The sequence below is a fragment of the Lissotriton vulgaris genome, chromosome 7, assembly GCF_964263255.1.
Source record: "Lissotriton vulgaris chromosome 7, aLisVul1.2, whole genome shotgun sequence".
In the NCBI taxonomy this organism is placed as follows: domain Eukaryota; kingdom Metazoa; phylum Chordata; class Amphibia; order Caudata; family Salamandridae; genus Lissotriton; species Lissotriton vulgaris.
The window spans coordinates 1,498,967,884-1,498,991,385 of record NC_141695.1 but is presented as its reverse complement, the minus strand read 5'-3'; the positions used below and the strand labels follow the sequence as shown (position 1 = coordinate 1,498,991,385).

At 41.7% G+C, this 23,502-nt stretch overlaps 1 protein-coding gene across 1 annotated transcript in view; it reads left to right on the top strand.

Annotated features, from left to right (window-relative positions):
- The window catches only part of LOC147705870 (arf-GAP with SH3 domain, ANK repeat and PH domain-containing protein 1-like), a 1,082,966-nt gene that overhangs the window by 349,669 nt on the left and 709,795 nt on the right, over positions 1-23,502 (top strand). The gene's annotated exons all lie outside the window — the stretch shown is intronic.

The window sequence follows — 23,502 nt, the reverse complement described above, 5'->3', positions numbered from 1 at the left end:
TTCCTGACCTCTCTAAATATAAGCGGCCACCTGTGCAGTTATTACTGAATATTGGCCCCTTGAAATAACAGCAATATTCCATCTCTCTAAGTATACCTATATGACACGATTTTCCTATTTCCTGAGCACTTTATGATATTGTGGAGAGATTAAAATAAAATGCTCACACGTTTCTCGTTCGCTTTTGCACACCAACCTCCTAAAGTCGCGTTCGCTAGTAAATTGCTTTTCCTTGCTATCTTAAAGAGTGCCTTTCTGCTGTACAATGCAGTACAAACATGTAGTGCTGGTAATAACTATCAAGGGAAAAATATTTTTTCATGAATTGGTTTAAAGCTCTCAATGTTCTCTTCTGTTTGTCCTCTGTTGAGGATTTGCCAATACCCTTTTGCTTCTTTCCAGTAAGCAGCCTTTGGCAGTGCCTCTGAGCGGACTGGGCAGACGGGTTCCTTTATCTCAACTATATTATGTAATTGATCTATTTCCTCCAAGAGGGCTTTGTGTAGGCAGCAACGTGTTCTACCAAGCATCTGTCCACCAGACTGTTCTTCTGTGACTATGGGCCTCATTAGGACTTTGGTGCTGCGGCACCGGCACAATGCCGCCTCCGCTGTGCCAGAGCCGCGCAAGGAACGCCGACCATATTACGAGTTGGAAATGTGGAACTCGTAATACGGTCGGCGGCCCTTAGGTAATTCCCATGGCGGTGCCTTGAAAACAGGCACCGCAATGGGAACAGCCAAAAAGTTCCAGCATGGCATGGACGTTGATGTGTATGCCGTGCTGGAACTGGGAGAAATACAGACATGGGGACACATCTTGTGCCCCCCGGAATGTATCTCCATGGCGTGGGGGCTTTGTTCTTGCACCGTCAGCTTTTTCTTGGCTCTGCCATGAAAAGGCTGGCGGTACAAGAACTCAAAATATGCTAAGCGGGACTGAGCCAGTCCCTGCTCAGCATAATGTGCTGTGGCGCTCTTGCGCCACTGCCAGGGAACAACTGTTCCCTGGCGCAGCATGAGGTCCATTGTCGATACGACTTTGTAAGTCGTAATCAGCAAAACGGTGGACCGCCACTCCTCCGCCACCGCAAGTCTGGTAGTCGCAAGACCGCCAGACTCGTAATCAGGACCTATGACTTTTTATGGCATAATAGATCTGGCTTATGTTATTTTTTCTTCACTTTGGGTTTGAATAACATCAGCTTGTAATGTTATTCCAGCACCACCTGGGGAGACCTGCAATAGTTCGTTCTAGTTTCCACAGCCTCCTTTTAAACGTCCCTATTCTGTCAGAGGTTCTTTCCAAGGCAGTAAGTTCTGGCCCATACACTAGGATTCCTTTTTTGTTTACAGCAATAGCTTTATCTAAGATGGCACATCTACAGCCTACAACTCTGGCAAACGTTTTTGTTTGGACTTGTTCAGACCCTTCTCTAATTGTGGTGTCCATGAGCTTTTATTGTCTGTAAGAAGCAAATACAGATATGTTAAGATCACTTTCAGTACTTGGTTTTTGTCTTGCCAGGTTAATTTTGAAGGGAAGGCAAACACATCCAGCACTAGATTACATTAATTTAGTGTATGGTTAAGTTCTCGGCTGGGTACCGCTTTATTGGATGCACTTAGCTCATAACATGACCATGTGCAACTGTCAAGGGAACCTATCCATGAGAGATGGAAGTAATTTTGAAAACTACTATTCTGGATTTCACTCTAAGCCGGCCCAGCCTCAATTTCAAGATGGGGACACTGTTCTGCCACAAGAAGATGCATCATGTCTGTGACTGCACCCACATCTGAAGGATTTTGGATGGGCTCTGGGATTTTGCTCCCGCCTCTCAAAAGGTGTTATTGGGAGGGAGATTGTGGATTGACTTTGGTACCTCCTTTGTAACTCACACTAAGTGCACCTCCCTACAGCTTGTTTGCCCTTGCATCAACATCTATAAAAAAAAATGGGGGTGCATGGGCTAACACATTCCCTCATGTGCTTAGAAACAAACCCCCCCATTCAAATGATGAAGTGCTCCCATGTGGCTCCACTGGAGGAAAATGTGTGTGGGCGAGGTCCGTATTACTGAAGCATCTGCACAAATGCCTGCAACGCCTTCGGTGATACCAGAATGCCCTGAGGTCACAAAAAACAGGCCCAAGCACCTCATAATGAAAGCACTTAAAAGGTAATCAATGTAAGGCAATAACCTACAAAACATAACTTGAAAAAAATATTCCATGGTAAAACATTACAAAAATACCTAATAATTAAACTACTTGCTAAGTGAGATAGAAAAGGTACGTTACCAGTAATAGGAACACACATCTTACACAAGTGCTCTTGCAATATCCTGAAAATGAGGCCTCAGAGGCTTACATAAATGGGTCTGTGCAGTAGAGCATATCCCTGAAGGGCAAGATGCATCTCAGTTTTATCTGTGATGGAAGACAATAGTGCCTAGTCTGAGGGAGGTGTTGATTTTTGGCAGGGTTGAAGACTGATAGTGCTTTTTTGATCGGATGGGAATTTCTACACAGTCGAGGCTGTGGGGTGACAATAATGAAGAGTTTTTGAGACGCCTTCTATTAATTATTGATTGAGTAGAAATGGAGGGGATAAGGTGCAAGGCAGAAGGAGTCGAAGAAAGCAGGTGAAATGAATTCAATCAGGTAAATACAGACCCACCTTAAGTTGCATTCTTCCTCAAAATGCCGAAAACACACACAAATACTTCTCCTCAGGAACAACCCCCATCCCTCCTCAAACATGGGATGGGAGCTGGTCTGATTCACTTCATAAAAGGTGAATATCTACTTAAAGTAGAGAAAGAGCAGGAGAAACCCAGCACAATCTCAAACTTATTTGGTGATCATGTGGAGGTCATTTGAACTTTTCATTTTACTTCTATGTTGTTTAGAAATGGTTGTAATTTGTAGTTGGAAATTTTGGGAGGGGTGGGGAAATACCAGACTAGAACATTGAAGTAACTTAGAACCAACCAGGACATCCGACAACGCAGCACAATCCAACCCAAGTATAAATTGCATTTAATGCACTAAAACTGATGAACGTCACATATGAAGTTAGAAGCCCTATCTGATTCCAAAGAGACTGGGAAACTGAACCTAGTTATTATCTCTCTAAGCAGCAGTTTAGCAACTGATAGACTGTCATTAAATCTTGTTGGATATGCTTCAACCCAACAAGAAAACAGACTAACAACCACCAAAACATATTTTAGTCCCTGGCAAGGAGGCATCTCAATGAAGTCTATCTGCATCCTTGTAAACAGACCTGCAGCTTTTCCAATTCGTCCCATATTAACCACTGTTTTTATCCCTGCATTTTGGTGTTGGCATACAGCACATCTTTGACAGAGACTTTCTGCAATAACCCTGTATTTGGGGTTAAACCATGCTTGACGAAGCAATCTAATCATTGCGTCTCTATCTATGTGTGTTGGACCATGGTAGACCCTTGCCATCTGTGATAACAGACTATCTGGCATTACTGGTCTCCCGTCTGTGTAGATCGTACTTCATCATCTGATCTGCGTGTACATCCTGATTTGATCCACCCATTTTTCTCAGAATCACTTGCTTCTTCCTGTAATTCTCTCATCTCATCCCAAGTTTCAACAGACGAGAACATCAACCTGCATTCTGTTTGGTTAATTTGATCAATTTGTTGGTCCACATTAATCGAATATGTATTCAAAGCACAAAATCGTGCAATCTCTTCAGCATATCTATTGTCCAGTGTGACATATTCACAACCAGACCGATGTGCTGATCATTTTTCCACCCCAATTTTTGCCGGCAATTGTTGTGCCATCAGTAGATTGTTTACACACTCACCGTTTCGGATTGGTGAAACCGAAGAGGTCACATATCTACGCTGAGACGACAAATGCTCAAAGTTGTGAACCACCCTGAAGCCATACTGGCTATCAGTGTATATTGTTACTTTCATTTGTCTTGCTAAGCAACATGCTCTAGTAAGAGCCGCCAGCTCAGCCACTTGTGCAGAACTAACTCCTTTCAACCATTATGCTTCAATCACATTTGCTACTGTGCATGCTTCTGAATCTCTTAAACACGATCCATCCACAAACAAAACAACATCAGACTCAGTCAATGGAGTATGTTTGATATCAGGCCTTGGTTTGGTACACAACTCAGTTACATCCAGGCAATCATGATCAACTTCATCCAAGACTACTTCACAGCCTGGTGTTGTTAACAATGTTGCTGGATTCAAAGTCATACATCTTGCTGTTGTTACATTTTCAGCTCCCAATATCACCTGTTCATATTTTGTTAACCAGCTGCTTGTAAGATGCTGTGTGTGAGTTAGTGTTAACAAAATCTCAACTGAATGTGGCACATACACTTTCAAAGCTTGACCCATTACAATTGGCTCACTCTGTTGAAGACTCACACAAGAAGCAGCAACTGCTTTTAGACATCCTGGTAATGCTTCAGCCACTGGATCCAATGTGGCAGAAAAATATGCCACAGGCCTTCGTGCTGTTCTGTGAGTTTGATTCAGAACTGACAATACACATCCATCATGTTCATTACAAAACAATTCAAACTCTTTGTCAAAATCTGGCATTCCTAATGCTGGTGCTCAACATAAACTGTCTTGCAACTCCAGGAATGGTTTCATGCTTTCCACATCAAGATGTATTGGATCAGTTACATCTTTGTGTGTTAATCTCTGTAATGGCTTTGCAATCAGCGAGAAATCCATAATCCACCGTCTGCAATATTCAACAATTCCCAAAAACTAAGTATGGGCGGAAAATTCGTTCCGCTCGCGGAATTTGCGAATTTTCCGCGATTTTGCGATCCGCGTGAAATCGCGGCAATATCCGCGAGTAGGATGAATTTTGCTCAGGAAGCACTTACAGGGTTACAGCAGGTGCCCAAGTTGAAGCTAATTTCTTTGTAACCATTTACAAAATGGGTACAAAGAAATTAACTTCAACTTGGGCACCTGCGGTACCCTGTAAGTGCTTCCTGAGCTGCACCTCGTTGCCTACTTGCAACTATTCTCTGACCCTGCTCTGACCCTCGAAGCAGGGTCAAAGAATAGTTACAATTAGGCAACGAGGCTCCTGTCACAAAAATTAAACCTCAGCAGGAAGCACTTACTACAGATATAAATAAAGCAGGTGTCCGAGTAGAAGCTCAAATTCAGTAACGCATTATAATCAGCCGGAGAATCTAGTGAGCACGGTCGATGCTAGGTAGGTGTGCTTTCTCCCCAGATCTACCGTCTACAATTAGCTGTAATCCGTGATGGGGGTCTAGGCATCCACAAGTTTCTCGAGCGCAATCCCCCTGTACTTCCAGTGACCAGCACTTACTGCTTTCTCCTCATTTGCTGCTCTGATTGGTCTCTGACCCTTTATAAACGAGAGGCATGTGAACTCGCACAGAAGCCCCGCCCGTTTGGCCCCTTCCCACACGCACTAGGCTATGCAACCTCTTTCCTCCCTTCCCCCACTGTGATGGACAGCTCACTCGAGGGACCTCGCCGCCTATGGGCGCAGTGGCAAAGTTACAGGCACAAGTGGTCACTGAAGACAACTCTTCCGGGCCTTTACGCTGCTGTAGTGTAGGAAAAGCACGAACATTTACCCAACGAGTTAGCACTTACTGCTTTCTCCTTATCTGCTGCCCTGATCGGTCTCTGACCTTTATAAACAAGACGTATGTGAACTCGCACAGAAGCTCGGCCCCACACATACTAGGCTATGCAACCTCTTCACGCCCTTTCCCCCACTGTGATAGACAGCTCACTCAAGGTACCTCGGCGCCTATGGGCGCGGTGGCAAAGTTACAGACACACGGGGTCACTGGAGACAACTCTTCTGGGCCTTTACGCAGCTGTAGTGTAGGAAAAGCACGATACATTTACCCAACGAGGTAGCACTTACTGATTAGCCAGTAGAAAGTACTGCAGTTGAGTATAGTGCAATTGCCAAAAAATCCGCAATTTCACGGGGAAATCCGTGAATTCGCAGATTTTTTGCGAATTCGCGAACTGCGAATTCGCAAAATTCGCTCATGCTTACCCAAAATTATTCAAACTTCTTTCATAGTTTTTGGCGGATTCATTCGCATAATAGCATTGATCCAATCTTGAGAGACTTTCCAAATTCCCTTTTCAATGACAACCTAAATAAAGACTTTTTGTTTTTACAGGATTGTAATTTTGCCTCTGACACTTTATTCCCACCTACTGCCAAATGATTCAGTAGAACAATTGTATCTGTCACACAATCTTCTCCCGATTTTGATGCCACCAAAAGATCATCGATATATTGAACCAAAACTGAGTCTTTAGGCATTAACAATGACTCTAGACATGATTGAAAATTGAGGGGCTCTCCGTATACCCTTGAGGATCTCGGGACCACGCCAAAACACGGTTCCCGAACCATAACGCAAATAAATATTGGCTATCTGGATGCAAGGGTATTGAAAAAAATGCTTGACACAGATCGATTACTGAAAACCATTCTGCATCACATGGGATTTGATATAGGATCACAGCTGGATTTGGTACAATTGTACAACAAGGTATAACAAATTGGTTCACCTTTCTGAGGTCCTGTACAATCCTATATTTCCTATTCGGTTTGCGAATTCCCTTTATAGGGGAATTGCATGGACTTTCAAGGATTTCACTTAGCATTCCTTGTTCAATCAGCATATCAATCACAAGTGTCACTCCTGCAATCGTCTCAGGACTCATTTTATACTGTATTCTTGGAAATTCTGCATCTGTTTTTACTAATATTTAAATCGGTGCGATTCCTTTCATTAATCCAATATCTTTCCCAGTGAAATCCCACACATAAGCCAACACTGTATCTCTCAATTAACAGGCAAATCATTTGCTGTAAGCAATGGATATAACTCATTCACTTCTGTTCCCTGCCTTGACTTTTTGAAGATCACGTCCTCATCTTTTGTATGTTATGTTAATATGTTATGTTATGTTAATATTTTATTAAGCGCAAAACAGCTGCCCCAGCAACGAGGCGTCCCGGCGCTGAACCATAACAGATACCTGAAGGGAGGGAAGGGAGGGAGAGGAGCTGCAGGAGATTATGTCAGGGAAAACAGAAAAGTTTTAATTGCTTTACGAAAGGCCAACAAGTTGGTCATGGAGCGGATGTGGGGTGGCAAGGAATTCCAAAGCTTCGCCCCCAAAACTTTGAAGGACCGGCCACCTATTCTGCTGAGCCTTGTACGAGGAACAACCACCAGGTGTTGTCCTAAGGAGCGTAGGGCACGCTGGGGGGTGTAAGGTACCAGGAGTGGGCGAAGGAGTCCAGGACAGTCAGATCTAAGAATTTTAAAGGCAGTGGTGAGGGCCTTGAATTGAACCCGGGCTTCAACACGCAGCCAGTGTAGCTTCTGGATGGTGTTTCTGGCAGAGCATCTGCGAGGGAGGCCTACCACAGCCCTGGCTGCAGAATTTTGTATCCGTTGCAGCCGAGCCATCTCTGCTTTGTTGATGCCTAAGAATAGGACATTGGCATAATCCAGTCGAGCCAGAATGATAGATTGAACTATCAGTTGGCGCGTGCTGGGGTCGAAAAAGCCAAGTATCGGATGAAGGCTCCTCAGCAGGCCCACACAAGTAGCAGCCACTTTCTTAGTGTGGGTCTGGAAATTGAGGGAGGAGTCCAGCCAGACACCTAGATTTTTCACCACCTTTTGGGGGAAGGGATGGGGCCAAGTAGGGACGGCCACCAGTGTTCGCTCCACTAACAGGGGTTTTTGCCCAGGAGCAGCACCTCTGTTTTTCCAGCGTTCAGCTGTAGGTAGTTGTGTGTCATCCACTGCGCGACTGCCGCTAAGCCATTCTTAAATTTCGCAGCTGAGATTGAGGGGCCTTCAGTTAGAGAGATGACCAGCTGCGTGTCGTCGGCGTACGACATCAGCGTGAGGTCCCATTCTTTTGCCACTTCAGCGAGAGGCTGGACGTAGAGAATAAAAAGGGAAGGGCTAAGCGCCGACCCCTGAGGGACTCCTTGCTCTATGGAGTGAGGCTGAGAGATAAATGGGGGGGGCTGAGACCCGGAAGGATCTATCCTTCAGGAAAGACCGAAACCACTCAAGGGCCATATCACTGACCCCCATAACCTCGAGACTTTTTAGCAACAGAGTGTGGGAGACCGTATCAAAGGCCGCGCTGAGGTCAAGTAAAATCAGCGCAGCACTTTGACCGGCGTCCAGAATGTTCCGGAGGTGTTCGATAGTGGTCAGCAGGGCGGACTCAGTACTGAATCCTGGCCTGAAGCCGTTCTGTGAGGGGTCCAGGAATTGATTTTGCGCCATGTAATTGGACAGTACTTTGTAAACATGGGCTTCTGCCAGTTTCGAAGCCCATGGAAGCAGCGAGATTGGTCTAAAATTTTCTGGCTTAGAGGGGTCTAGCGTGGGCTTTTTGATAATCGGGGAGATCCATGCCTGCTTCCAGCATGTGGGAACCACCGCCGAGGAGAAGGAGAGGTTGAGTAGGGTGGCCAGTGGGGGGAGAAAAAACTCCAGGGATTCTAGGAATTTGGCTGGTCTCATAGGATCAGTGGGAGAGCCGGACTTAACCTGTGTGCATAGCTTGGCTAGATCGTCATGGGTTATGCTAGGTATAAATGGCAAACTGGGACTGTCGGGCGAGAGTTTACAAGGAGTGGGGAGTTCCAGGAGGTCCTGTGGAAAAGCGTTATAGATTTTCCTCACTTTTTCTATGAAAAAAGTAGGAAGGTTGTCTCATTGTTGTGAGGAGGTAATGCATGGGGCTGGGTTAGAGCTGTTTTGGAGTTTTTGTACTAGCTTAAAGATGGTTTTGGAGGGGTTTGTACTTAAGCTGATTTCTTTAGCATAAAAGGATGCACGGGTGGTGCGTACCGCCTTATGGTACGACCATAGCTTTGACAGATAGAGGGCCTTATCCGTATCTTTATACTCTTTCCTCCAGCAGCGTTCAGCTCTTTTGCAGTCTTTCCGCATGGTTTTTAGGTTCTCATTCTACCATGGGTTAGAAGGGGTGCTACGGGTTTTGGTCCACTTCCCTGGGATTAGGGAGTCAAGTCCTGTGGTGATCCACTCATGGAAAGCATCATAGGCTGTGTTTATGTCTCTGTTTTCAGAGCTAAGGTGGAAGTCGCCTAGATTGTTAGTGAGGTCATTAGATGAAAGTTTGTGCCAAGGCCGCTTGTAGCATGAAATGCTATTCCATCTGGCTTACAGTAAATGGAACACAACACATCCCTACCCAACAAATTAACCGGACTGGTATGCATACAACAAATTTGTGTAGTTCTTGGAAGTTTCCTTTTTGAACTTTCATTGGTCTTGTCACTGCCTTTTTAATTAATTTATTTGACACTCCTACAACTTGGATACTTTCTCTCGAGACGGATAGGTTTGGAATTTCCACAGTCCTCACAGTGGAACATGTAGCACTAGTATCTATGAGAAATGTAATGGCAATACCATTAATCTTGCTATCCACATAGGGACCTGTCTGATCTACCTCTAGAGATGCGCCAAGAATACACTCTTCCTCCGCCCTCAGGCCCTGTCATTATGATGTATCTAAATTGTTTTTCTCTGTCATCAAATATTTTGAAGCAACTTGCACATTCAAATTCATTTGACCATTGGCATGAAAATCCCCCCTTCGTGTTGTGCCTTTCCATTTGACCATTCACATCCTGATTTGGCATAGGAGCTTGTGGTATTTGTAAACACTGTCCTCTATTATTTGATACCTGCATTTGTGAATTCTGATTTTGCATCTCATTTATCTGCGTTCTATTCATCCAAGCCTGATTCATCTGCACCTGATAACCCTGATTTTGCATTTGCATTTGGTCACCATTTCCTACTTGTCCTGTATTATTTAGCAGACTCTTACACTTGCGTCACCAGTGTGCAAATTTACCCCAAATATGAGAAGGATACTTCTTTTTCAACTCTTCTTTATCTTTGAAATTACCCCTACCTCCTCCTTGACCCATCGGATCATTTGGGTCACAGTAATGCCATTTGAAACTACACCTTTCATTCCAGTAGAAGTCTGACCATTGCCCTGAACATCTTCTGGGAAACCAGTACTTAAAACCCCCCCTTTTTTTGCTGCTTTCATCTGAGCTAACATTCATTTGTCTTTCAGTTTTTTGTGTCTCATTTCTATGTCATCTCCACAATACTTTGCATAATGAAGTATTTCATCAACTGATTTACTCTGTCAACAAATCAAATGATCCTGAAACATGAGACTTATCTCCGGTCTCAATCTATACACAAACCTATACACAAAGTGTCCCACATCTTTTTCTGTGATATTTTCTATACCACTATACTGTTTAAATACTTGAAGAAGCCTTTCATAATATGCATGCACTGATTATTTCAATTCTTGAGTAGCCCTGTCTATTTTCACCCAATCAGTTTCCTTCAGAGAAAGCTTCCCTTTCAGATATGTAATGACCTGATTTATATTTTTTCATTACTTCTTCTGAAGGTGCTCCTGTTGTTGGAGCTCTTGGATATTTATTTTTGGGCCAATCTACAGCAATTGTACCTTCAATCCACAAATCTGCTGGCACTACAATATCAAAAAGACCTTCCAAATCAACCCACAAATCCTTTGAAACCTTCACAAATCTTTCTACTTGTCCATACCATTTAACAGACTTTTCTCTCAACCAAGGGAGATCATTCATAAATGATAATATGTCCTGTCTTGACCAAGGAACATGCACAAACCCACCTCCTGGTACCTGTCTCATTTGGGTATGCTGTAACCACATCTTCTGATATGGACTCTTTCTCTGCTTCTCTTACAGGGTACAATGGCAAAACAGTCTTCGTTGACTCACTCGCTTCATCCTTCTTTTTTTCCCATCTCCCTTCCCATCTGTCTAATTCTCCCCAACGCCTAAATGTGGAAATCAATTCTTTAATCTGTAACCGTCTCCCTGATACCTTCAGATTCATCAAATTTTTGCCAGTGAAATCCAACCTGTATGTCTTTTGTAAAGCTGTTGACTTTTCAACATCAACTTCATACATCTGTAAAACTTCAGCAAAAGTCTCATGCAAGCTTCTTTCTTTTTTCGTAATATTTTTTACACAAGATATTTACTCAATCTCTCTGGACTAATCGTACCTGCAATCATCTCTTCCAAATCTTCTTTCAGTTTATTTACGTACATATATGCATTTTTATTTTGACTACTACAATCAGTAGGTCTCTCTCTCTAATCAAAGCATCTAATTCTTCTGTCAACGGACCTAATGATCTCTGTACAATTTCATTCGTTTCACTTTTTAACCTATTAGGTGTCTGCGTATTCATCTCCGCTCATTTAATGGGAGAGGGGCTAATTCTATAATTGATTTCACCCTTCTATCTTCTAGATATCGGTCACTAGTGCTGTCTTGGGAAACACTAGATGCCGCCCTTAGTGATCATTATCCTATTTCATTTTGTCTGATTAAAAAGGGACTTAAACCAAACATCGAGGTGCTTTATAACACCTCAATTAATCTGGCAAGCACTAATGGCTACTATATTAAATGGGCAAAAGTAGACCCAAAAATCTTTATGCACAAATTGGTGACCAAAGTTTCCAACCACCTGCAAATTTGTCTTTTATTACCTGAAAACAATCAGCAAGTTTTGGATTCCTTTGGGGAAATTACGAGTGAAATTAAAAAACTGCTGTCTAGAGAATATAAAACCCGCACCCATAAAGTGAAGGGCTGGTTTGATAAAGAATGCTCAAAGGCACACCAAAATTTGATAGCGGCCTTACACGAAACCCCCAGATCATTAGAACTGGTAAGGCAGACCCGAAAATTGTATCTGGATGCTTTAGCCAAAAGAAAAAAAGAGCTAAAAAATGAAATCTGGCAGAATCTCCACGAGGCTTGCTTAAAAAAAGATAATATAGCCTTCTGGAGAGCTGTAAGGGCTCCTTTTTTGTCAGATAGAGATACGGACATTATTGACATAGCAGTCTCAGGGGATACTTGGGTTAAACATTTTTCTAATTTATATAAGAACCCTAACATGCCTGAGAACAATAATGTCACAGAAAATCAGGAGCGTTCGGAGTCATTCCCACTGGGGGTCGTCTTTGACCATGCAGAGGTTTTTAAGGCTATTATGGACAGTGCTTCGGGGAAAGCACCAGGGACAGATGGTGTCCCAATCGACCTATATAAATCGGAGTTATCATTATGGTCGTCCCTTTTAACAAATGTTTTATACGGCGCCAACGCTTCTGGCTTAATTCCAACCTGGCCAGAAGCAGTTGTTATACCAATTTTCAAAAAAAGGGGATAGGAATAACCCCGCTTGTTAACGGCCAATATCCCTTTTGGATGCCTTAATGAAGATTGCAGGTAGGATAATTCTCAATAGGCTCCAGGTTTGGGTAGAGGATAAAGATATTATCTCAAATTTACAATATGGATTCAGCAGTGGTAAAGGGACGACTGAATAGGGCCTAAACCTAGCACTGCTGACCACAAAGTACACCCAAGCCAAGAAAGAAAGCCTTTTTATCTCATTGGTAGATCTAAGTTCCGCGTTTGATTGTGTTGACCACTCTTTGTTATGGAAAACGCTGAGTGACATGGGCATAGACCAACAGATCCTTTTGTTTATTAGAGAATTGTATAGGGACGCGGGGGCCAGGGTACGGTATGGGAGGGGGGTTTGTTCTGATAAATTTAATATTAAGAGAGGAGTGAGACATGGGTGCATTCTGGCACCCTTCCTCTTCATCATATATCAACACTGTCGGACAACACCTTAAGGGCTTTCAATTTGATTACCCTGCTGTTGGCGGAATACCCATCCCCATCCTTTTGTATGCGGATGACGCAGCAATAATGTCACATACACTTATTGGCCTACAAAGGGCTGTGGTCGAATTTTCAGACTACATGAGTACCCGCGGGTTGGTAATCAACGTCTCTAAAACGTATTCAATGACATGTAGCACCTTAAAAAAAAAACAAGTAAGGCAATCTTTCTGGAAAATAATAAGATTAAAAACACCAACAGCTTCTGCTATTTAGGAGTTAATTTTGACAGCAGGAGTAGTTGGAAAGAGGCAGTGTTTACTAGAAAATTGGCCTTTAGTAGGGCCAATGGTGCCCTGATGAATTTTTCTAGGAAATTCGGCGGGCGACCTGTTAAGGAACTTATTCAAATCTACAAGCTAAATGCGTTCCCACCGGAACCTATTGGGCTGGGCTTTAGGGGATTGTCAAATCAGAGCAGATTAAACGCACCGAAAATGATTTTATCACCCAAATCCATGCCTATCTATTTTGGTCATAGCGAACTGGGGATACCCTTTATTGAGGATAAGATTAAGTCATCCCGACTGCTTCTATGGCATATAATCTGGGTAACTCCGGAAACCTCGTTAAACAGGGATGTTGTTACAGATTGTTTAGCGTTAGACAGAGCTGTAAAGATCATGTGGTTAAACTACATCAAAACCATGGCATCTGACATAGGGCTCAAAGAATATTTTGATAACCCAGCGTGCCTAGAATCAGTTCCAAGACGACGTACGATTACAAAATTGATCTTGGAATTTTTATACTATAAAAGGTGGCTCATTGAAAAGGATAAATGTACCACCTTGGAGAACTAGACACTTATTACTCATGTTGGTATACAACCCTATTTATTGATGGAAGCCAGTTCCTTCATGAGAAAGTTGTTGACTAGGCTCCGGGTGGATACTTTTTTTCATTTGGTAACATTTCCCAACTGTAATGATCTGTCCAAACTTTTAGAGAAGTGCCCCTGTGATGATTCATCCGATCAATCTAATATTCACTGCATCCTGTTCTGTAAACTTTATGTGATCCCCAGGAAAAGGTTTTTGAAGCCGATCCTTACAAAATGGGGTATCAGGGGATGCAGAGCAGCTTTTTGTAAACTGAAGCAATTGGAAACAGAATATGTGGTAAAAGCGGTCTCTCATTTTTGAGAATAGTAATTGGCTTGAGGAATACTATGTGATTTGGGTTAATTTTGGCTGCAGCACTTGTTCCTTTTTATCCTTATTATGGCAAAACGTATGCATTTTATGGAACTTAATTGTTTATTTCTTTTAATCGGAGTTTAGAAAAGGTTCATTAACAGGGATGTGTATCTTTGTGTCATCACATCTGCCGTTTTCTAACCCTGGATTTACAGAAGGAAATTCGATCGTTGTTGCATATGTCTATTTTTAGCCTGTGTAAATATTTGGTGAATCTATTTTTAACCTTTTTAACGAATTTGACTGTATTATGATATATGTGCTTTTATGATTTTGCAACAAAAAATTGAATAAAGCTAATTTTGAACTTTGAACTTTGAACATTCTCCTCTCAACTTGCATCAATCTCTTAGGGTGAAGATTTAAAACTAGTTTTGGTGTTTCATTCCTTTCTGAAACATCAATCAATTGTTCCACTTGTCCTGCGACTACACTCACATTCGTATCACTATTTTCATATGCTCTTACTACCTCTATAGTCTCTATAGCATGACATTAATTTATCTTTCCTGAAACTGTTAAAGTATGCACTTGAGTAAGTCCTTGCTCATTATACATTGGAACTATGGGACCAATTGTCACTGGAACTGACAAAAAATATGGGTTCATTATCTTGTTTACTCTTACTAATTGTTCTCTATTTACATTTTAAATCTGACTGACAACTTCAAGTAATCTCTCTATTGGCTCTTCAATCTGAATTAAAGGAGGACTTGGTAAAACACTCGAAACACTTGCACTTGCATTTGTACTAATCTGTTCTTCTTGATATGGTGGAGGTCCATTCATTAATGATTCATCCAGAAAATCCTCATCAAACTCACCTGTACTATTATTTATATTAGCATCCTTCTCTTCGTAACCCCACTCTTCAACTGCTTCATACTGCATAGGTCTTGGTTTTAGACTCAAATTGTTCATTTGTCCCCTCAAATTTTCCAAAATATTAGTATTAAAAGTACCATTTGCTGGAAATGCCAAATTACCATTTTGTTCTGTATATTTCATCCAATTTTCTAACCCGGTACAAGTATGATATCCCCTTTCTATAACCATAAATTATGCAAGCGTACATTTAGGAGCTATAGAGACTCCTTCTCTAATCACTATTGGCTGATCTTTGCTAAACAATGTTTTCAACAATTTAAATATCTTCATGTTGTCTTTTAAATCTGTAAAATATGTATTAGTAAATAAATCTACAAACTCCCTTCCATGTTATGTTTCTCTGCTTTCAACCAATGTTATTCACACTATCCAGTCTCAGCGCGACTCACACTAACTAACATGTAACAGCACAGCACTTTTGGTAATGTGTACTCACCACTGTCCAATACTAGCGCGGCTCTTGGTTACATCAGTATTATTCCTTCTACTGACCCTCCCTTTACAAAATCAGCGTCAATTTATTTTTAAGTTTTTAGCAAACAATAACGAACTACATAAACACACCTTGTCTGCTCCATTAAAAGAAATATGAAAGTATTTTCATGCACTCTAATACATTTCTAAAGTCCAGCGCAACCTCGACCAGCACGATTATGCTCTCTTACAAATAGATAATTCTACCGTGGGAAGACTGACAATAGAGTTCCTCCAAGTAAAAACTATTTTTACGTCTAAATTTTACTGGATATGTTATTTATTGTTTCATCTACTTCTTGTGCATTGTATGTATGTATTTTATCTGCACTTTTATGGTCTGTGGTGACCGAAATAAAGTTATCAATGATGATGATGAGATAATTCTCTGGACTTCCTCAGTTGCGCTTCTGAAGTGACTCAAATAAACCTCCACTATTTCATTCAGCAAAAAGTTCCTTGTGCAGTAACTTTCAGTTTAACGACCGCCTACTACTGCATTAACGCAAAACCAAAGGGGATGATGGACGGAGTGTTGAACATTGCAAGCACTCACTGTGCCACTGGAATCAAGCTATCCTGGCTGAAGAGGGGTGAGACCCCAAAACCGGTCCTAGGATGCTTATTTCTGGTCCAGGGAGGACCTGGCTTGGCAGTTCGGGCTGGACTGTTCCCATGCGGCACAGGGTCAAGACTGATTTGCATATGGCCAGGTCTAAACTGGGGTGGCATGGTGAGCAAAAGAATGACGGATTTAACCCAGACTTGATTGGGGTGAATGTTTTCATTTGTTCTGCATTCCGTCCATCAATTGTGTGTCTTTTAGTACCGCGTTAACAGCCGACAACGCACACAAAGCTTAGTGTATTCCACACTAAGACAGTGCTTAGGCTTATCCCGGGATCTCAGGTCTACAACGGACGCTCTAATTCCATTGAGATTCAACAAACCTCAACATGACATAACGGTATGAACTCACATATATTATACTGTTTAAGTCTGTCCTGTCTTTTAAACTCCGTCTCTTCATTGCCTAGTATCTTAGTCTAAACTAACCATTCTCTGCTACCAAAAACTGATTCAGCGGCAGCATTGGGGGATTTTTGTCAGCTTACCTATCCACACCAACAGCTATAGAATAATCAGAAGCGTAGCTCTAATGACCGGCCCATAAGTCATTATCATACAATTGGCAATATCAAAGGTCCCCCAATGAATCTTTGGTAGAGCTAAAAGGGACCAAATAATGAAAGATGGAATGCTATTTCTCCACGAAAACCTACAATGAAGAAATACGCTAAACATAGGTCATTATAAACATGTTCAAAAATAACTCCGTAATAAAGATAAACTCTATTCTTTTCGATTAGTTTTTCTTGTTATTTCATAATATAAATGGTCAAGCCCAAATACAAATTAGAATGTCATAATTTGATCCATAAAATACAAAATAGATTTACAATATAAACTACTTCGTCTTTGATCAGTGCTTGCTGCATCTGGTGGGAAATGTTATCCAGGGCCCAGAGACTATGTCCTACTTAAGTTCAATCATGATGATCTAGGGAGCCTATCTGACATGGGGGAATGTGGAGTTTAAAAAACTTTTCCTTAAAATATCCCATCGTCCACGAGTTAGAGGGAAGATGTGGGAGCACTTCAACCTCAACCTCAATAACACAGGCGAAGCAAGGGGAGAGAAAGTCTGGGATACTCGGAAGTCAGTTATACTGTAAGCAGGGAGAGTCAAGCAGTAAAACCATTAATCATGGGAAAAGTGACTAGTGAAGTCACTGATTTTGAAAGCAAACAAGAGCTCAATCCATCTAGGAAAATATGGTGAAAAATAACATTGGTAAGGAGAAAATTATAGTCAACTATATCACAGCTAAAATGGGCACCCAATATCATGAAGGGGGCAGTAAAGTGGGGACTCTTCTGGCAAATAAATTGTACGCTGCCCAAGTATGTGGATATTTCAGGAGATTGGAGATGAAAAGGGGAATGTGCAAACAAGTGAGGATGGCAAGATTCACCCCTTACACACATGCTATCAAACAGTGTACTCAATATCCCCTATTGTTCCTGCGGCTAAATCCACCTACTTAGAGTCTGTGACACTTTCCAAACTACCTGCCTCTGAAACTGAGTTTTTGGCTATCCTATAACCAAAGCAGAGCAATAAAAGGCCTAAAGCCAGGCAACGCTGGACCAGAGTCCTTTAATTTTATAAGCAATTGACATCCCAACTGCTTTTGTTACTGGTCGAGGTATGCAATTGCCTAGCTCCTATAATTATGCGGCAAAGAAGGATGAAATTAGGCTACAGGTTGACTATAATATGTGGCAGGAAAAAGCAAATTATGTGAGCTAATGCTGCATATTTTGTGATAGTATTACTTCATAATGTTATTATTTCACATGTTAACACTGTTGGGGCAAAGGTTTCACCTCCTTAGTACCAGTTTAAGAAGTACAGTTATTAGCAACTGAAAGACAAACAGTCAACCTTTGCATAGTGCCATCCACTGCATGGCAACACAGGTTGCTGCAATGTTAGTAACCTTTGATCCGCTTGCTCTAGAAACATTTCCTTTTTAAATCTTCAGGTTATGCAGCAGGTGATGAAATAAGTGGCAAATGTGGCAAATACATAATTGTGGTAATAGCTTTGTTTACCGTCAAGGAATCATTTACACAATGGCAGAGGAGGCAATTTCATGAATAGCAAACCTAGGGAAGGAGTCCAAACAATGCTCCTCATACAACCCGATTTTTTTGTTAAACATTGATGTTAAAATATTCACCAACATTTTGGCAAATTTGCGAGTTATTCCTTTTCTAAAATGCCTTCACCCGGCCAGGTTAATTATAGGCCGGTCAACCAGTGATAACACTAGAAAGTAATTCCATTTGATCAATATTACAAAAAAAAGTGAAACAAAGAGGCAATCCTCCTGTCCTTAGATGCAAAAATAGGTTTTGGCAGGATGAACTGATGAATGATAAAAAATGCTCTAGCAAGTTTGGGATGGCAAACCACTTAATGGGTTGGCTGGAGGAATTATATGGCTCACCTGGGTCAGGGTACAAATAAAAGTGAAACTTCCAGGGAGCACTAAGATTAACCAGAGTGCTCGCCAAAGGCAATGAGTTTTAAGGCATGGGCAAAGTGGACAATTGCCCAGGGACGTCACCTTCCAGCGACCCGCGGGAAAGTGACCTTTCTATCTAGCTTACTTATGCATGTTTGTACAGCTTAACCTTTAATATTTAATTTAGTTTTGTTCAGTATCATAAGATTCGAATTAGCATAACATGGGCAATACAATTGAAAGTTATTCACCATAATACATAATATGACACTGGCCACAGTTGTGCTCTATTAGCCCTGCCGCTTTGTACCTAGAACCCATGCTACAAAAAGAAATTGAACTTGTGCAAATCAAAGGGATTACGTATAGAGAAGCGACCTACAATTTTCTGCTTTTGCAGGCGATACTACTGAAACCCAAAGAGCCTACCCACCCCTTAAAACAATTGCTTCCTATATTAGAAGAGCAACAAGATACAGTGAGACTACAAATCAACCTTAACAAATAATGCCTAATCCTAGTGGATGGCCAACCGCTTGCAAAAAGGTTGCAAACCAGGACCCCTTTCAGATGATTGTTAGATGGTATTTGATATCTAGAACCTCAGCCGACACCAAACCTACACAAATGTGAGAGAAGTAATTTAAAGATAATATGTTTTTTCCTGTGATTATAGTGTGCTGGAGTGTTTCAAGTAACCAAACTTTGGGTTTGCTGGGTCTAGGTGGGTGGGCATATTTAGCAGGTTTCAGCTCCACCCTCTGTCTCACTAGCCTTCATTTACATACAGGAGTCACCAGAAGCCTTTGAATTTTGGTTCTCAGCTGCCTGAAGACAGTGATGTGCTACAGTTAGCACTACCTTGTGATTGACTCCATAACCTAGCGGTTCTCCCTTTTATCCCTGCATCAGAGATGGGAGTCTAATTACAATGCAATGTTTACATCACAGTGCCTTGAGCACGCATTTATTATCATCAGTGCTTGAAATGGAAAAATAGAAGTGCAGGTACCCTGTACCAGAGAACCTGCTTGTTTCTGAGAAGTGCCTGTACTCTCCAATTAAATGTATTACGTCACTCTTAGTGCTCTCCCTCTCAAAATAAAAAAGTGCCGGTGCTCAGTTCCGGTCCATTTAAAGCACTGATTACCATGCATGTTTTTACCACATACAGGCCTTTTCCATGCATGACTATACCACGCACTTGAGGAAAGTATGGGGGCTTGGGGATCTCCCCCAAAAAGATCAAAATTAAATATAAGCACACACACACATATACATATATATATATTTATATATTACAGCTCCACTTGCACCAAGCACCGGTGCACTCAAAAGGCGGGTGCTCTTCTGCGGTGGTGCCCCACAGTCAATATCACGCTCCAAATGACTACCTTGTATACTCTCAAGAAGTCGAAAGCACTCAAATCGGGTAGCGTAGCAGATTGTTTATTTCACCAGCAGTACTTCAAGAGAGACTCGTTTCGTTTCCTTCGTCAGTGTTAACAGTCAATACTGCGAGGAACGCCATTTTAAACAAATTCTCCCGCCACACGAGCATAGAGCTCAATGACGGCTCAGGGAACACTCAGTTTGTGCCAAAAACCGGCAGCCATCTTAACACACTAAAATTGTACTCTGGACCAAGATATACTTAGTCATCTAGTCAAGATGGTCCAGAGTCATCTTTCCCCTATTACACCACTGAGTGGCAGACTAAAAGAGATGAGAGGTTTTTTCCCCTGTGGAAAATGTAAAGCGTTCCTCGCAGTATTGAGCAGGAAGCAGGAATAAAGAACTAATCGTGAAGAATATAATGCAAATGTTGCAATGCCAGAGAAGAAAACTGGTGAAATGAGGTGTGTCTAAGAAAGTGGCTGTGTGTAATAAAGGCATGGAGTTTGAAAACTATATAGAAAGTGTCTTTATTTAAGTGCCATCATTGGACCCACTGGTGCAAGAGCTAGGGCATCCAGCTGATGCAAAGTTGAACCACTTCTGCTGTATTCAAATGTATGCTCCTGCATCAGTGAATTACACATCACATGTTACAGTTGCATGTGACATAAGCAATAGCTATTACACTTGAATGACTCTACATTTTATACATTTTATAAGGAAAATAACAGTAGGATAGGATTACCACATGTATGCTTTAAGAAAAGAAATAAACAAGAAATTGCAAAAATGTAATCGTCAAACTTTTTAGGTACCTTGGCAGTGCTTTTTTGTAACAGGAAAATTATCAACAGTAGAATAGTTAGAAATCTGTTGTACAGTAGATTCAATGTGGTGCGTGTCAGAATTGGTACTAGTTCCACTCACATTGGAACTTTGAGGATGAATACAAACATTGCGCATCTGAGAAGCACATTCGGTACCTTTGTAGTCAAACCATACATTGTCTTCAGCTGTTTCAAAAAAACATTCTTGTGTAGAGAGCTAAGGCATCAAGTTGAGACAAACTCCAAGCGCTTCTGCTGTAGTCAAATCGAAGTTCCTGCATCAGTGAATTGCACATTATATGTTACAGTTCTATGTGACCTACACAATACCTATTAGACATGAACTAATAAATTGAATCATGAAAGTTAAGATATTTTACGATTACCACACTGTGCCAACCAGTTCCTAAACAAAATCGTCTTTTTTTATTTTTATTGTGAGGTTCTGAGCAGAGGTTGACTTTGAGTAAATTTGTGTGAAAGAACTTTGTGAATAACAGGGAGGCAGAGAGGCGTGTGCACAAAGAATAGACGTGGTTTCTAAATGGGTGTCGGGTTTAAGCTAATTTAGGAAGTAAATAGCGTACTAGCATTGGCCATACATCACCGATCCCTGGTTAAAGTGAAGACGTAAGGGGCAATAATGAAGATATAGTTCAAATGTCTGAGTATTGTTAGAAAGTTGTTATATGAAAGTAGTAGGTTTGAAGTGTATAGTAAAACAATTAAAGGAAAAAGGAAAAACTGATGGAAAAAAATCAGTTCAAGAATATCGTGAGTTTCTTACAAGTCTTGGAGATTCCAGTCCAGAAGTTCTTCAGCGGCTTGAGACGCGTAATGTTCCAATGGGCTATTGTTGCCATCGTCTGAGAAAAGCGAAGCGATCCAATTCATATCCTCGAAGGGACAGTAATGTTCTTCGAATGTTGGAGCCGCAATTTGAATTGGCAGGCAATCTGCGATGTTGTGAAAGGTCACACGTTGCAGAAGATCTTTCCCGGCTGCGCGAAATCCCATTCCGCTGCGATTCCTTTTTGCATTGCATTCGCCATTGCTCCACTACCAGAACAATCACGTTCATGGTTTTCAAGATAATGCATTACCTGCTGGATATCGGGAGCGATTGTTGGGATGTTGGCAAGGCATACATCCATTCGCCAGTCAAATGGTCAAGTTTTACAATCAAACGATGGTTGTTCGTGTATGGCATAAGTGTAGATAAATGTTATGTTGTAGCTTGCTCCGATAATAGACGGAGGCAGGTAGCCGAAAAGCTTTTCAGTTTTTTTACAGTATTGATGCAGCTTGGCGTAGAGGCGTGTTTTGTCGGACATAGTTGTTACCACAGAGAGCGTAGCCATTTCTAGAAGTAGAAGTAGTAGTTGGATGGCTGCAAAGAGAGCGAGAATTATGGGCACTGTTCCTGTTATTGTAGAGATGATCGAATGAATGTTGTCTGGTATTAAAAGAAGAAAGAGTGTTAGAAGGCTGTAGCGGACCGTGTTAAAAAAGTGTGCCAGACCTTGAGTGTGACGTGTTGAAAATTGTGTAACAATTCACAAAGTGTAAGTGGCAGTTCGTATTTGAAAGGGAGTGTATTTTACTTAAGTTTGTGGTATCTGTAGTCAATAAATTTCTTTTGCAGAAGTGAGGGAGACTTCTGTTATGAACAAAAGCGCTTTTAGTTTGTTTTGTTTCTTGAAATCTGTTTTCAAAATAAGAATTGAAGGCCAAGTTGAAGTTTGGGAGTTAGTTTGTGTGGGTGGGAATAGACATTTCCACAGGAAGTTACTGTGTTGGAAACAGTAAGGACATGCGGTGTGCCAGCTCACATTCCAAAGGAGTGCATGTTATTGAGAAGCAGATAACTGCTGTTAGAAAACCGTGTGAATGTTAGTCTGATTGTGGGAGTTGGTGTTCTTTTAAGAAAGGACGCAAGGTTGGGGGCTGTAAGCTTAGAAGCGCCGTGTAGTTGGACATTCTTGGATAGTAATGAATGACTGTCATTGCACTTTTCACCTGTGAGAAAAACTGTATTCTCTTTAAGACAGCGATATGTAAATGGGAGGAACCACTGCTTGTGAATAAACGTACTACCTTATATAATCACATACAACATGACAAACAACATGTGCACCTAGCAGACACGACGACACTACATACTGTGGGAAACCTGGCTAGCCATGTACACAAATTAAACATGGCATGGCACCTCTGCCTCACAATGCAGAATGCGGGGAGAGATGGGAGCAAAGTATGTGCGAAGGTGGTAAGGAATTATCGATTATAAAAGTATGTAATGCAAAGTCTTGAGGGGATGTGCCGGACAGAGTTGAGTATGCAGAGCACAGACATGTACATGTCAACATACAATGATGGTCTATTGAGTGAAGTGGACAGTGGACGCAGCCATGATAGTACAGTGAGTAGGGAAGATTACGGAATGGTAGTATGTACGTGCCTCCTCCCCCCCTAAATGTTTAGGGTAGTGGGCTGGCTCGGCATAAGCAAGGCTAGCATAGGGGTTTGAAGAAGAGGCACGTTTCTCTGGGTGTGGTTCTCTTCCTGATTGGCGAACGTGTCTGCCAGGTCTGCGCAGCTTACACCATCATGACGCTGACGCCGTGAGAGAAGGTGGCTGCGTGAATGATGCTTTCAGTGTGCTAGTATCTAGAAAGTGTAATGGCCGCTGCAACGCATATATGCTCCACAGTTC